This window comes from Passer domesticus, chromosome 1 (assembly GCF_036417665.1).
Source record: "Passer domesticus isolate bPasDom1 chromosome 1, bPasDom1.hap1, whole genome shotgun sequence".
In the NCBI taxonomy this organism is placed as follows: Eukaryota; Metazoa; Chordata; class Aves; order Passeriformes; family Passeridae; genus Passer; species Passer domesticus.
The window spans coordinates 74,802,078-74,819,157 of NC_087474.1; the positions used below are offsets into that span (position 1 = coordinate 74,802,078).

The 17,080-nt window shown below is 37.9% G+C and overlaps 2 long non-coding RNA genes across 2 annotated transcripts in view; one reads left to right on the forward strand and one right to left on the reverse strand.

Moving 5' to 3' along the window:
- The window catches only part of LOC135303324 (uncharacterized), a 33,748-nt gene extending 28,697 nt beyond the window's left edge, over positions 1-5,051 (reverse strand). The window contains exons 1-2 of the long non-coding RNA XR_010364790.1: positions 4,934-5,051; positions 4,734-4,841 (exon numbers count right to left, since the gene is read on the reverse strand). This is a non-coding gene — a long non-coding RNA (uncharacterized LOC135303324). The remainder of the gene's footprint in view (positions 1-4,733; positions 4,842-4,933) is intronic.
- On the forward strand, positions 1,768-17,020 carry LOC135303319 (uncharacterized). Its single transcript, XR_010364788.1, has 4 exons — positions 1,768-1,858; positions 5,655-5,874; positions 6,610-6,727; positions 16,912-17,020. It is a non-coding gene; the product is annotated as an uncharacterized LOC135303319 (long non-coding RNA).
- Positions 17,021-17,080: the final 60 nt, after the last annotated feature.

Sequence of the window (17,080 nt, forward strand, 5' to 3'; positions counted from 1 at the left end):
CAGGGATCCAGCATGATCTAACCAGAACCATTAAAAATAAAAGGAATTATCAGTATCAAAGAGCACTTGGCACTGTCTGGAAACAAGAGAGATCTCAGCTCCTGCTTTTCTGAATGTTCTCCTTTATAATTTCCAACTCCTAGCAGGTGTGCAGCGCCTGTGTATGCTGTATATACCTTGTGCTTTGGCCTATGCTGAATGAACATTTAATTGAGAAAATCTTTTCCTCTCTGTTTCTTCACCAGTCAGTTTTTTCATGGTGGTGTTTTTCTTATTCCTTCACTAATGGAAAGAGAACATCCCAAAAGAATATCCTTGCCAAACATGGATAATAAAATACCATTTAAAAATTTTAATGTACCAAAATAAATAGAGAATTTTCCTTGCATTATTTCTTCCAGAACCTTTCTGTTAAGCAAGACAACCACATTTCCCCCTTCTTCCCTAAATTTAAATTTCAGTCTTGCTTTATTAGCACCAGAAGTCATATTTTTAAAACTGCTGATTAAAAACTTCATGCAATCTTTGGAACACTTTGGCAAGATACTTTTTAAAAGAACTGAAAATAAACCAGGACTTGTGTCTTACTAATCAGAACTGCAGGCACAAAGTATAGCAAGTCAAGTAACAGACATTTGTTAGCTTTTTTTACATTAATCCATTAATATATTTTTAGAAATACTAAATATTTAAAGCTCCAGACCGAGAGCTATTCTTAGGGTGATTTTTTCCCTTAAGTTGAGCTCAGGTAATGCTTTTGATCTCCATTTCCATTCACCTAACTGGAAATTAATTTTTCACAAATGGATATATGCTGAGAGGAAGACACAGGGGATATGCCTCCAAATAAAAGGAATTGAAGAAATATATTTGTCTTGATCCCTCAGTTGTTTATAAAAAATTAGACAAACTGTTGAATGGTGTACCAGTATATCAACAGACCTTTTCTATCCTGAGTCCTCTTGTATTGATTTTTAAAGGAAGACAGAAAGACCTGTAGGCTTTGAGACTTCATAACTCAAGGAGTTTGATAATTTCCCACACTGAGCAATATGAACCCTATACAGGCATATTTCATGTGTGCAGCTGTATGTATGTGTCTGGCTTTTTTAATATACATACATACACTTATTAAGTATAATACATATGTGTGTGTGTATATATATATATATGTATTATGTATGTATATGTATATATGCATACACATACATGCATTCTCTTAGTCTACTTTTCTCCCAATCTTCTTTGAGCCTATCTTTCTTCATTTTAAATCACTTTTTGACTCATTTAAGGCTCTGCTGGACCCATTAAATTCTGCCTCAGATGGTATATCAGACTTGATTTAAATTAAAAAGAATACAAAAATAATTTTGAGATAACAGAGAAGACAGATAATACAAAGATATTACAAAGCAATAGCAAGAGAATATAATTTCCATTACTTGAATAATTTATTTAAAAATATTCTAGAAAAAGAGATATAAATTAGAATCCTCACATTAAAATGTGTCCACTTCTGAAGGGATATTCTGATGTTTTGAATAAGATTTGAACTGCCAAAAAAAGAGGATAAGCATATGCTTGTAAAGAAACCAGGAAAGAGAGCTTAGGAAAGCAAATGTGCTCTGCAGAAGTAGTTCACTTTGCATAATTTATTTTAAATATGGATCCTCTCTGGTGTGTGAGCACTCCCTCCCTCACCACCCCCACCCCCCTCTTTTCTTTTAAAAATAGGAATTTTTCTGCTGCTTGTGTTCCAATATTCCAGTTCAAATAGGGTACCTGCTGGTAGCTCAGCACTTGTGTACTTGACTACTTTCTGCTGAGGAGTCTTGCTTGCCGGTAATCTAGATTTATGGTAAGTCTACCCTTTCCCTTCATCTACGAGGTCCAGGGACATTTGGGTAGCCAATCTGCCCTTAAATATGTCTCTGAGGAAATGGTGCTAATTAGTATTGGAATTTACAGCCTTTCATTTTATTGACTTGTCCTACTTTCTCCGATAATTAACTAATGAGTAAAGTAATGAGCTATGTTAGTCAGTCATGATGTTCAATTAAACAGCAAATCAATTATTGAAAATAGTTTCGGACAGCTCTGGTGTCGTCACAGGGAGTATGTGCGTGTGTGTGCATGTGCTTTAAATGCGTGCCCTAAATGTGGCAGTGTCCCTCCCTGGAGGGCTCTGTGGTCACAGCCCAACCAGACCAGTGGTCCCTCTTGCTTGCCTTGCCCACAATCTGCTCAGCTGCACTACACAGCGCCTTGACACTGCACCTCAACAGGCTGAGCTTATCTGAAAGGGGTTCCCAAAACCTGAGAAAGATGATTACTGTAAATTAGGGAGTACTTTTCTCAGCGGGGAGATTGGATGTTACAAAACAGATGTGCCTGTTCACTGGTGCCTCTGCCTCTTTCTTTGCAGAGAAACATGCAATGTTTACCACCGGTGGGCAAGGTCACCTGTCCCAGAACTCAGCATTAAGCAGCAGGGACTAACACACAAATATATGTCCTCAAAGCCTTACCTCTCTTCTGGCCACAGTAATACCCATAAACAACAGAGAGGCTGGCAGGGAGTTCAGGATTTTTCCTCTTTGGAGGCTTTGCATACCAGCCTGAACAGCTCTTGTCCACGGGAAGACACTTCTAGGACCATCATGTCATGAGTCTCCTGCACCAAACCTGGGGAAGCACTGCAAACACACTCCTGTGTGGCCAGTGGCAGGTCAGGTCACAATTTGCTGGGCAAAGCCATGATATTGGGCCTGGTTCATCTGTCTGTCTGTACAGCTCAGACAGAAAACTTCATTTGGCGTGGGCTGGGCAAAGATGTATGTTGGCAGGATGAGAAACAGGCATTCATTATCTCCCCAATGGGTGAGTTCAGTTTTGTCTAGGAAATATAAAGGGCAAAGAAAGGTGCAGCTAGCATCATCATTCGCTAACTTGCTAGCTCCTTAGGTCTAATTATTCTTCCAATGGAACTTTTACCTTTCCTGTTTCTTTCAGGTCTTTTGCTTCATTTTCCCTTCCACATGAGCTGATAGCACAGTTGCACCTGCTACCCATGGCTCTTCAGACTTTCACACTTGCCTTCCTGGCACCCTCCTGGGTTCTGTGTTTGGTGTTGGAGTGTACCACAGCACCCAGCAAGCAAACCTGTCCTGAAACTTCAGAAGTTCAGGAACAACTTTAACTGTCCTGTGCTCTACTCACGCAAATCAATTTTCACTTGCCCTGTCAAAATACCACTACATTAAGGACAGCAGCAGCTTTTAGAGAGGACAGTAATATTGCATATATTGTATTAAGCAAAAAAAAAATGTTGAGGTTATTAGATGGAAAGTTTGGGTTGGGATTAAAGTTTTAACCTAATAGCATTCAGATATGCTACCAGAAAGAACATTCTGGCACAGCTCTGTTTGAGTAGCAAAGCAGCACAAATAGTGTCATGCCATGCTCGTAGGCTCTCTAGTCATAGAAAATATTATTTATTAATAATAATCATCTTATGATGTTTTTTCTCAAAGACAGCGAGCAGGCAGAAAGCTCCCCCCAGCCTTCCAAATCCAGAAGGAAAAGCAGGCCAGTGAGCAAGCTGCATAAATACAGAGAGAGGAGACTAAACGCATTGGCCTTAGCCATCCAATTGAATCATGATTCATTAGAGAAACAGCAAGCCAAAAGAAATCAAAGACAGTTCAAAAAAGGCAACATAAAGTTTTCATTTCCAAACAGTTTTAATTCACTGTTTGTGCTCTTTACTGAGAATATGCAAGGAACACAAACATTCCCATATGATTTAAATTACAATTTACATATGAATTACATTAGAAATATGAGCTACACTAAAGAGATAATTAGTGCTGTCCTGGGTTATGTGAGCACAAACAAAATTAAATAAGAACAATTTCAAAGCCAAGTTTTGCTTTGCCTTTTCAACTAAGCTGGTTTAATCAGCGATAATGACTGAAATAAATCCACTACATATAAAACAACGCACAACATACCATACTGTGTGAAATGTCATTATTACATCCCGTGCCTTGGTAAATCTCACAGTCAAAAAGGAATACAATGTCCCTGGTAGGATGCGACACAAAATTTGCTACTGCTGGGTGCCCAGCACTGGAGGTGATGGTCCCTAGGGCTTGCAAGGAAACAGGACCCACAGCAGGCCAGCATCGCTGCGCAATATCACAGAGAAAGCAACAGAGAGGGGAGGGCTGTGAGGGTGTGTGACAGGGATTTTTTTAACATGACATATGAAAGATAAAGAGCTGCCACAGGAAAAAAAAAACTGCCAATGTTAGCAGAGAGCAATGAGAGGGAGTGGAGCAGGAGAATCAGGGGGAGGAGGGGGGAGACAGGGGAAGAAGAGGAGAAAGTGAGAAGGATAAAAAATACCACACAGAAGCGAACTACCTGAGCATCAGTGCCTCAGCCCCTAAATAGAGCTGTGGTTTATGACTACCTCGCCTAATGAGCTAAACTCTGGTGACCATAAAACTGAAATATAATTATGACATTAAAGATGCCTATATTTGAACTTAATTATTAATTAATTTAATGAGAGAATAGGAGGCTGTAAAATTGCTAATTAAACAGCTCTGTAAAACTGCAGACGGCAGAGGATTTACCAAATGATGAATCCCACAACAGTATTTGGGATATATCAATATTCTATTAATATACAGTATGCCAGAGGTACTGGCTAGTACGCTACTCACAGTTAAGCCGATGTGACAGGCATACAGAGTGGAAGAAAATGAAGGACATAAAATTCCGGATGACAACAACCTTGAAGACGGTCTTTGCCCCCACCTCTGTGGCAATTTCTGAAATCAGTTAAATAAACTCAGAAATGCAGGATAAAAATCAATCTTACCATCGCAAATGTGAATAAATTGGCTTGAAGCACAGGACCCACCTATGGTCCTTAGGCACCGTGATGCTGCGTCGCTCTCTGCTCGTGAGCAGCAATGGTCAGAGAGAATCTGGACTTAAGTGCAATAGAAAGGGAGGGATGCAGCGTGAGTGAGTGTGTGTGTGTGTGTGTGTGTGTGTGTGTGTGTGTGTGCTTGCAAGTGAAAGAGAAGCTGAGCAAGAGCAAAAAATAACTGTCCCCGTGTGATTTGTGAAATTAAACTCAAGTGAACCTTCAGGGGCTGAATTCGAACCTAGGGGGGACAATTTTAGAGACTCCCACATTGCAGTATCAACATGTGAGGAATTTCGCTGTAAGATTTGAGTGGCAATGCCATTTGGATGACATTCATTTAAAAATACAGGACAGGGATGCAGGGAAATATTTTCCTTTAGCAGTGAGCCTAATTCAAGGACCATCAAAAGAAAATGCATTGGGGTATCTTGCCCTGCATATCTCTAAATGTCAGTCATGACTAATTACCGGGATAAAAGTAAAAGAAAAAATTCAAATATCCTTTTTGCAGGAAACAATGAAACACCTCTGGGCAGTGTAACAGAAACCATGAATAACACTAGGTTAACTGTAGGAGGTACATTCCAATATTTGCATGAATCCTTAGAACTGTTGCTTTTTATACCTGCCATGTGTCATAGCTTTTCCTTTATGTATTTTGGTTTTTAAATTCATAGAATATTTTGTTTTTTAAATGCCCTGTTGACAGCCACAAGAAGGAATTTAACAAACAATATTAAGAAAATTGCGTGGGAGGAGACTTGCCTTTCATTTGAAGGGAAACAATACAGTCATCACACTAACATCACCCACTTCTGGAAAATTAATGGGCGATCTTGAGAGCAAGGACAGGAGTTGTATTCCCAAGTCCTTTGGCAGTTCTAAAGAAGCTACATAAACTTTCAGTGCCTCAGTTTCTACTTCCTAAGGTAGGAATAAGAACAGTTTTGTGCCATTTATCATTTATGTTTCAGAACAGTAAATGGAAGCTTGCACATAATTTCCAAGTGATCTCTAGAAGTTGTTCTTTATTTACTGGTTTGGGAAAAGACTTTAGAAGCGTCACTTCTTACCCTTTTTTTTTTTTTTAATGTACATCTTTGTATGAACAAGGTAATTTAAAGCAGCTATGAACGTCACATGATAGTCTTGTTACCTTGTCTCAAATACTTACACAATTTTCAGTTTCTTGATGCTCAGAAACTTTGCTGCTAGGTTTTGTATGAGGATCTGCAGCTGAAAGAGCTGCTGCTTTAAAAAATCTTGATCCCAATTTAGAAAACTACTCTGGCTGGTTTCTATCTTATAATATGTGCAATTAATAAATATGAAAGCTTCTATGCATTTATTATCGTTGTATCATGCCCTGCAGTTTTATAGATCCAATTTTTCAAAAAGTGACTTCATCTACCAGAAATAAAACCAGACAGACTTCTTCTATTGTATAGTCAGCTATTGAACCTGCCCCTTGACTGAAGGCTTTTGTGAGATCTGGGCTGTGTTCTTACTCAGTTTTCAAGCCCAACAAACAGGCAATGAATTAAAAGTGGTGGGTTTACAGTAAAAAAATTCCAGATGGCTCATCATCACCGCATTGCATGCAACACATACAGAGCATCAAAGTTATTGCCTCTGTATCTCCACCATGGTTAATTTTATTACAGGTAGCTGTCACTCTTTGCTACAGAAACTCAACCTGCAGCAGATTGGCTGGATTGAAACAGAAGAGAAGCACAAAATCTGGGGATGCCATTACCTCCAAGTTCCCTTGATGCAACCATGGTATGGTTTGAGACAGAAATATTTGAGAAAGGGTAAATACTGGTTAGTTATAGTCCAGCTAACAGCTGGTTGATGTTTTCTGTGATACTTGAAACCTTACAGTTATGAGGAAATCCTGGGCCGGAACAGACAGGAATCTCCTCATTGTAAGGAGCGTGAAAGGTCCAGCCAATAGCTCTGTACCTGAAGACCATGGTCATCTTTGTAAGACTGGTCACTACAGACCCTGGGAGAAAATTATTTTGTCTCGTTTCTCTGCTATGAGTGCTGGGGGCTGGTCACTGGACAGTGATTTTAGGCTTAGCAGGGGCAGGGATCTCTCTGGGTATCAGCAGCAGAAATGCTGCTCCCAGCCTTGTGTCACCCATCATCCTAAAGTGGGTCACAGCTTGAAAACCTCTGGGATTGCATGATCTTTAAATGCTGTGGGGGAAATCCAGCTGTGGCCCAGAGCTAAACCGTGTGGCCGACAGGGGTGCCTGTCAAGCTTGATTACCAGGAGAGAGCTCCAAAGTGAGAGCAGTTGTGATTAACCACCACTGGTGTTGCAGGGTATGTCAGGGTCTCTCTGTGATATGTGTGAGAAGTTTACAAACCCAAAGCTTTCAATGACCTGATTTAATTCCTGAGGATTTAAATTGTTTGTTTTAATCATGATATAAATCTTCGAGGAGGTTAACTTGGTTTAAGTTATCTTCTGCTTTTGTTTGCCTCTGTCCTTTTTGTGCCCTTTTGAAAGCTTTCCCTTTTTAGATTGCTTGGTAAGCTGTAAAATGTGTGACTAAATACATCCTACTAAGTAAGCTGCTCATTTTGTGTTTGCTGCTGATCAGAAAGATATTTTATATCTTTGCCCACTCAGTTAGCCAGGTCTTTAGTTTAATATAATTTAACTTCATTCTTTTTTACATTCCAGAATGTTAGAATATGGTATGTGGTAAAAGTCCTTTTCATTAGGTGAATACTATTTTTTTTGGTATTCGTGTTAGAAAATATTTATAAACATATCACAACATCTTTACAATTGAAGGAAAAACACTTTAAAATAGCTCTCACTAAGTAAATAAATTTGTCTTTAACTCAATGGATATGTAGAAGGGAAAACATATTTCCTTAAACAAATATTGTTTTCACTTAATTTAATATCTACTGTATGCATTATAACTTAAAGACAAAACCAAGATTTTTTTAAGCTTCCAACTGGTTTCTAATGCTGATTGAATTATTCATTGAGAAGAACTAATCGAATACATTGAAACCAAGATAAAAATTTTTATAATTCCTGAAAACAAAATTTCTGCAGTCAAAAATTCTAAACTGAAGTAAAAAATTCCTGACTTTATTTTTATTTCTTTAATAGTGATTTCAAATGATCAGTGATTTGAAGATTTTTTAAAACCTCAGTGTGTGTCTAGCATTGCTTGCAATCATCACAGCAGAGACAAAAACACGAAAAACACATTAACAAAAGTAAAAACCAAGTTTCCTACTCAAGCATGAAGTCTGCAGATCTGAAAGTTGTCGTCTGAAAATTGACAATTACTGTATTTATCAAAAAGCAAAACAATTTGCATTAGTTCCAGTTACTGCAGACTATCTTTAAATCAAAAGAAATGGCATAGAATGAATCTGACAGGAAATATATGGATTCAGCTTTTCCATGTCAGGAAAACAGGTCAATTATTGCATTTGATATGAGATCTGAAAGTTCTCCCATGTATGTGTATTGACATATGTATATATGGCAAAAATTTGGAGTGGAATTAAATTAGCAACTCTATTCTTGCACAGGTTGAATAATCCAGCTGGCCTTGCAAAATGACTGAAATAGGTTAGCAGCAGTAAAATACATAAACATTTTAAAAACACAGGGATCAAGTAGATCTGTGCAGCATTGAGTGACAGGTACCTTAGAATCCTAAGGATGTTGGGAGAAAGAACTGTTAATTTTTTATTATTTTTCTGGAAGAAAGATAAAGGACAACTTCGGGGTCTGCAATCTATAGAAAACTCTTGCCTTTCACTTTGCCATCAGATTACACCTTTAGCTTAATCTCTGTACCCAGCTGTCCCCACTGTTTATGAATAGCCCGTGAACTTTCCATACCTCATTTAGATAATTATCAAAAACTCTCCTCCAAATGCAAGTGTTTAGAGGACAGCAAGCAGATTTCAGATGCTGAAGCAAACTACTGTGACCTCTGTGAGTGTTTTTCTTCAGCCTTTACACAGCCTTTCACATAATTCCATGAGGAAGGTTGAAGCATGGCAACTCTTAATGTCTGGTATGTCCTTGAAAAATCTAGCTGGATACATCTCTTGTGTTCTAAATCACAAACCAGGGAAGCATCATAAACAAGAACGAGTCAGCCTTTCTGCTCCCAAGCTCCAAATGTGTTAATCTTTTCCTGACTCTGTGGGTTTTCATTTAACTCTGGAGGAAAAGGAAGGTAAGCAAGCAATCTGACTGATCTTGGCTACACCCAGGTCTCAAGCTGGTGTCTAGCAAGGTGTCTCATAGCATCCTTCTGCTGCAGTATTGTGCTTTGACTGCAGTTTGTCCAACTGAGAGAAGGCTCAGGAATAAAATCACTCCACAGTTCTGTTGTGCTTGAGAGCCAAACTTCTTACAACCCCAGCTGGTCACAACAATGCTTAAAAACTATTCTAAATACCCTGTCCTAGATTTCAATGCGACTTTTCTACAGTTAAAACTATGTATCTAAGTGCTAGACTGCATTTATAGGCAAATTTTAGACCTTGGGCCCACCTTAATCTTTTGGGTTTTTTTTCTTTTTGTTTTGTGAAATTAGCTAATTCTTATTTGTTGTAAAATAAGCTTTTATGTATTAAAAGTTTACAGAGGAAACCACAGTCATGCATGAAAAATACGTTAAAAAAACTAATAAAAAATGAAGTATTTGAAAATATGGAAAGATATAAGTAGCTACAGAAAAAAAATACAAAGACACCTTACCTACATGTACGTACAGCCTAAGACAATATTTTCTGAAAGAAAAATCTAAATATAGGCTATATGAAAATTTAAGTAAATATTGCCTGAAAAAATAACAGCTGTCTGTTTTCATCAGATCCATTTGAGAAATTAAGGATAAAAAAATAAAACGTTAGCAAAGCATCTCAGAAGTGCAGGTGTTGCAGCATTTATAAAAAGTAATTCTGAAGAACTGGAGGAAGGGGTCATAATGCCACCATTTTTTCTAAAATGCAGAGATGCCTTAAAGGAAGATAAGGTGAAGGCATGCACGTCTTCTGTGACATGCATATAAAAGACTTCTAATGCCCAAAATATGATTGATCTGTGGCTTCATCTTTGTGCTTGTGAAAGAAGGTTTAAGAACTAGGAGATAAGCCAGTCTATGTTCTGGGATGGGCTGGTAAGCCCCCAAATTCTTCAGTTCTAGCACTAGCAAGAGAAGAGATGTCTGACACAGTAAATCAATTTGGAAGGATTAAATAACAATTTGGTCTTTGCATTATGAAAAGTAAGATCCCATCTGGTCTGAGTTTGCTTCTTGTTTACAAATGCCTTAGTTTGAAAGAAGAAGAGGGGGAAAAAAGAAAAGAGATATTGCTCATTCTCCCAAGCAAATAGAAAATCCATCACAGGCAGGTCAGCAGGATGTCATTTATAGATGGCCATGGACATTTCTTCAGGTAGCTCTATGTATATATCTGCACATGGCCATGCCTAAGCTTTTCTGGTGACATCATCTCCCTGAAAACATATTTCCCTTCCTTTTGATGTATCCTGTCACAGTAACATGTTCTTTCACTGTATCATCAAATTATATGAGGACACATGAGAGAAGCCACCCAAGCAGATGAATGCATTCTCGCCCTACTTTGATCTAGCTCAGTAATTTCTGGTGACTCAGGTGTATAAAACAATTCCCAGGAAATGGCAGAAAAAAACTGCTGTTCACATGGATGTGCATTTGGGAATCCCAACTGCAGTGAACAATTGGGCAGCACAAGTTCAAGTTACGCAAAGGATTTAAATAATATGCTGGAAAATATCCCAATCACAAGTTGAAAGGCCTCCTTTTTTCCATGCTTTCTTCCTAAGAGGTCTAATTAAAAAATGCAACATGCAGTCAAAATATTAAAGATAAAAATGGGTCAATCTAACACCCTTGTTGTAATCAAGGAGGAGGAAAGCTTTATGTGTACACGTGATGAACAAATATACATACCTTATAGCAATGCTGAAACAGATTGTCCTGGTCCACCTATGCACCTGTGATGTCAATACATTTACACATATGTTTATACTCATAAATGAGAGGGAAATTTATTAAAGGAGACAGTAAATGAATAGCATCAGTTTCACATTTTAGTCTCTAAGCCACCTTCAGAAATATTTAAGAGCAAAGGTTCTGATTCTTGCTTACATTAATAACCTCACAATGCAAAATAAATGGTTGAACAATGGTGCAAATTGCATTTAATCTGCCCAGCCTGATGCAAGATGGAGAGTAGTATTAATGAGAAAGTGTCTTAGATACTCTTCCTCTGCAAATTGTTTAATATAACAACATTAGCTGCAGTTTAGTTATCCTCTAAACAGAAATGACCTGGTGTTTTACTGGTATGAAAGTTTTTATTAAACGGCTTGATTTGACTACAAGGAAAACTGGAACATTTTGTGTCCTTGATTTCCCCACTTGTATCAGTTTCTTTAATGAGAGACACTGCCTTTCTCAACATGCCTCCTCTTCTGTCTCTTTACACCAGCATGGAAACAAGAATATTACTACCATAAAATTATGTGCTACATTTCAAAAATGCAGCAGGAGAGAAAATTTTTTAAATCATTTTTCCTCCCCCTTTCTCCCCATGCTTCTTAAGCTCTTTTGTATTGACACCTTTTCCTGCCCTGCTTGTAGTGAGGTTTTTTTCTTCTCCAGCAATGCATTTTAGAGGCGAGTGGATCACAGTTGTGTGTTAAATCATGAACAAAACCAATATCTCTCCCTTTCCCTCTCTCCCCTTTCTTGTTGTCTGTCCTTTTTACTTAAACATAGCTTCTAGGTTAATGATTCATTCTTCTAAAAGGCTGCTGTGCCTAGCAGATTACACTGTAAAATCTGCCATTCTGTTTATGTTTAAAATACAAGATTAAAGCAGTGGTCATGCTGAGGGAAATGGTTCTCACACAGAATAAGAAAGGATCAATCCATGTCTGCCGAATCCAGGCTGTTTTAGCAGACTGCCGTTTTGGTGTGCTGCCAGACCCCAAAGAAACGCTGGTGAGCTTTGAAACTTCGTAGCCATTCTTAGACTGAGCACAGCAAGTACCTAAAATAAGGCTTATCACATGCTAATGTACCTCTGAAAGTTACAGCAGCCTAGCTGTCTCTAAATTGCAGGGAAAGCACTTCAGAAATAAATTATTGAGTCTTAATCAGAAAAAAAAAAGGTGAAAGATTTTAACAAAAAGTAGCTTCTATGACACCTTTAAAAGTATATGGGGCTAGAATTTGCTCCTGGTACTGTAGAATCAATATCCAGGTCATTTATAGTTAAATTATCACTGGCAGTAATACTCTTTTTTTTTTATTGTGTCAAGCATTAGCAATAAAGGCAAATGAGTCCCAAAGTTACTTTTTGTTATTGTTGTTGTTGGGCTTTTTTTTGTTTGTTTTTGTTTTTGTTTTGTTCCTACAGTGTGACTTACTCACCAGATCAAATAGGTTGATCCATAAAAACTAGTTGGGCATGTAATGCCAGCCAGATATTAGATTGCAGACTTGTATACACTTGAAATTTACAAAAATAGCTCATTTGAAATAATTGCTCTGAAACAGCTATTTAGGCAGAAAAGCTGTAGGGATATTTCTCAAGCATTTCAGATTAGTTATCTTAGTAAATTTCTAAGTATAGACAAGCCCTCATGATGTGTCCTGCCAAATGAAGATTGTTCTATTCAATTAGCTCTCATTAAGGAAGGTGGAGAGGGGTAAAAGTAGTTTCTCATTAAATATAAATTTTCATATTTATTAAGAAAAATTAAGAAAACACAAATTCAAATTCACATATATTTTGTACTCATTAAGTGAAGCAGGCCTTCTAAAGAAGCCATGAGCCTACTCAGTGGAGACTTAAAACGTGTCTGGGAAAGGTTGTTTGGTGTTTGAGGGACCTGGGCTGATGGTGATGCTGCCTTTTGGGTGAGTCATGGTTATGAATCATGATTACAAATTACAGTTATTTCAAGGAAAGGCCATTCTGGAAACATCTTATGTATGGTTTGTTGGAGTTTTGTTTTCCTCCTCAAAAGTGTTGGCTCTATTTTTAAGCAGGACAGGGAGTATTTTTAAATAAAAGGCAGTACTTTGAGGGGCAGGGAGTGAAAACTGTATTCCAGGTGTCAGCTTCTCCATAAAAGTCAAAGTCATCCATAAAAAAAGATTACACCTTTTCTAACTGTGGTGTTTAAAGCAGAAGTGAGTTTAAATCCTGCAGAAGCATGGTTTAAATAGGAAATCTAGACTTTCAGCCATCATAACTGTGAGTAGAAAATGCTGCTGCTATTTGGTACTCAGAGTGGTCCTTGGCAGTGTTGTGTTGAAACTGCTTTCCATCCTTGCAGTGCTGACCATGACCTTCCCCTGTTCCAGAAAACACGTCTTAGAGAAAAATCACCTAAATTCTTTCTAAAACTTCATGACTAAAGAGATTGTTACATGCATATGGATTAAAAGCAAGACTGTTTATTATACATATTTAGATCTGAATTGGACATAGATTACTATTCAGGCCAGACTAAACACTTTTAATTTAACGAACCAGTGCTGGCTATAAAGAGGGGGTGAAATAAATGTTTAATATATCCTATATCATCTTTCCCCAAATGGTTTCTATTTATCATCCAAGTACCTAATCAATGTAACTACATATAAAATCCACAGATTTTATAGTTCAGTAATAAGTACATGCAAATTATGTTGTCATATAAACATACTGGCACAAAAAGATGTATAATACCTATCAGACTAGTTAGCCATTATCTTAATTACAAAAGGATTATCCCTGCAAAGGCAAGGCCATAATATAATAGGAGTTCTGAAATATGGACAATCTCTAGCTATGTTTACCATTAATTCAGACTGCGCTTATATTTCCATTTCCCTTTTTCTACTGTTTATTCTTGTTAATGTTTATGTGTCCCTTTGTAAGTAGCAGTATGGTACAGCATCCCATCAAATTCACCATGAAAGCTCCAAAGAGCCATCCTAAGTATATTAATCCTCCATAAAAATAAATAAGCTATATGAGAGAGAGCATTTCTATAAGGCTCGAGTGTTAGTACTGGCAGCTGGACATGAGGTGGCGAGAGTGCTTGTGCCAACTTTGAGATTCATGCATGAAAAGACTTTTTGCATTTTTTTTTTTCTGAGATGGGTTTTGAATTTTTTTTTGTCTTTTAGTAAATTTTTTTTCTGTAATAATGGCACTGTCTTTATCCCTCCTTCAGTGGAAGTCAAAAATGCTTTCTGAAGGGTGGATGAAAGATAGGAGGGCCTAATAGAGGTCAGGTCACACAAGAAAGATGTTTCACAGTTGGTACTTTGCAAATACAATATAGGAAAAACACCAAATATGAGTAAATCTTCATCTTTTCCTACGTTACATTTGCTCTGATGTATTTTCTGAAAGCTGCCCAAGTATAACTATTTATTTTAACTAAAGTAATCAAGATTAATGTCAGCAGTTATGACACACGCTGTTTGCTAAAGAACACATAGAACAATTGCTCAAGGCAAGCTTCATTAAGAAATCAGATAAAATTAGTAAAACTGATTATATTTCAAAACTCAGCAGCGGCAGCAGCTCAAATTGCCATTCAGGAGCCTCCAATTAACACAATTGGTCTTGTTCACAATCAGCTCTGTAATCTCATTAGCCTATTATATTTTAATCATTGGGATAACTGCACAACAAAACTTATTTTATTTTTACACTGTATGCTGATGGCATAAGTGAACGTGCAACATACTTTTTCTTTTTCTTTTGCTTTGCTTTCTTTACCCCCCCCATCCAGAGAACAATGCAGACTCCTTAGAGCATTATCCTGGTTGCAGATTATTACCATACACTTTGTCAGAGCTAGGGAACGCTGACAGCAGGCATCTAATTTGGCATTAATTGGCAGGGGACTAATTGCATAACTGACATTGCTAGTGAAACTTAGAGAATGTAAGGTAGGGATGGTGCAAAGTAGCAGGAGAGAGAGAGAGAGAAATAGAGGGGAGCAAGAGCAAACAAACGCCTGCAGACAGCTCTGTGGACACACGCATATAACTCATTTGCCTCCTTGGTGTGCTGCCTTGTTTCGTAAATGTGTTACAGAGATATTGGCCCTTGTAAAAACACAAAGTCTTTCTGTCCTTTAGGTACTGGCAGTCTGCAGATGCCTACAATACCAGTGTTTCATTGATATTGAGTATTGCCTGCTGCAATGAGATTATGTTCTATTGATGGGAACTGGGGTGTAACATAGCCATCTACAGAAAGCAATAGGTTGCCCTATTTTCAAGCTGAAAATGCTATGTATTTTATGAACTGCCTCTATCTTGCACACCAGGGATGTCTCTGTGGCTAAAGCCATAATAGGATTTTCCTAAATGATACAGAAATACAAATATTCTGACTGAGCACTTTTCTGGGGTCGTCTTATTTACCAGCAAGCTTTGATACAGTATTTTGCTTCCATCTTTTAAAGGACATTTTCAATTTCCCATTTCCCTTATGAGTGCTTCCTGTAAAGGTGTCAATAACCACTAATTGCGTTCTGCTTGGCCAGTCTGCAAATCAAAACAGCAGAGGCAGCAAGCCAATATGCATTCAAATCCCGTTACTTGGCTGCCTCATTCTCAACTGGAAAGATACGAGAAGGCAAACACTCACACAATTGTATGCTGGGAAATTTGGAGTTTTTCCTATAATCTCCAAAGATACCTGTGCAGCTGCTATTAGTTCTCAGACTTTTATTTTAATAGGGTTACTGATGGGGGTATTTTAGTGTTGTTCCTTTTGTCATCAGTCCAAAAAATGGCATGTCTTAGGTCAGAAAAAATGTCAAAGGAAATAACTCTGCAGTAAGAGCACAATATATGCAATGACTAAATTAGCAGCTTGTTCCCACAGGCAGGTAGGCCAGTGACACAACATGGAGATTTCACTGTTTTGGTGGCCTAAGCAAGGGATAGGTGGGATTTAGCTGTGCTGAATATCTTGGAGTGAAACAAGCCATTGATTTGATTACTTTTGCTCTTCTTTCATGACTTGTATGTTAGCAGAGTGTTGATTTTCCTAAATCAATTTGTCATGCCTAAGTGTTGGCTGCCTAATTTCTGCTTGTAATATTCAGCCTGGAATTTGGTTAAGAGCAGTCTGTTGTCAGCATTTGCTTCTGCAGTTCCAACTGCTTTGATTTCAATGTTATGGAAGTCAATTTCCTTTCCTGATTTGAGGAATGAACTGCCCACCAAAAGAAGTTCCAGAAACACTTTCCACAGATATATTTTTCTAATTTCACTTAAAATCTTCAGCTTAGGCAAAAATTTCCACCAAATACTTTCATACACACAGAAAATCCTTACAGGAAGGCTGTGCCAAGAAAGCCAGCTCAGGCTGACTGAAAACACCAAACGCCTGTGTGCAGGACAATCCATTTCCAAGCCTATTTTGTTCTTTTCTGACACAGAGGGGAAGGAGAGGTGGCATCTCCTGGGTGTCTCCCCACCACAGCCTATTCTGAAGCACACTTAACTTGGCTGCTAGGGGGCCACAGGTTTTATATTTCTGCTGACCATAGGGATGACCCTTCCTCATGATGTTGGAGGATTGCTGAGTCACAGACATTTAGTCTTGTAACTGTCAATCCAAAAGCAGCAATTTGTCCCTCTTCCACAAAGCATGGGAGCAGATGCTTGGAAGGATGATAAGATACCACTGAGAGAGCACGGGAGGAAGGGAGATCTTTCCTTTCATCTCTGACCCAGCATATCTGACTGTATTTATAACAATCAGAAGTTTAGAAAATATTAAAAGATTATTCCATCATCTTTTTTTTGGAGGGCAATACTTTGAAAAGATGATGCATTTTTTCATTATTTTGCCTAAATAACTTCCACTGTTAATCTTTTTTTGTTTAGCAATCAACTTGTCACCTTCTACCCTATTCTGATAGTTTTCTATGAAAGACATAAAATACACTGAAGAAGCTGGACAAACTACTGATATGATGCTCATGTTCAGACTAAAAAATGCTAGGAGAGAAGAATAATGATAGCAGCTCAAGCTGCTGCTTACCACTAGATGTCC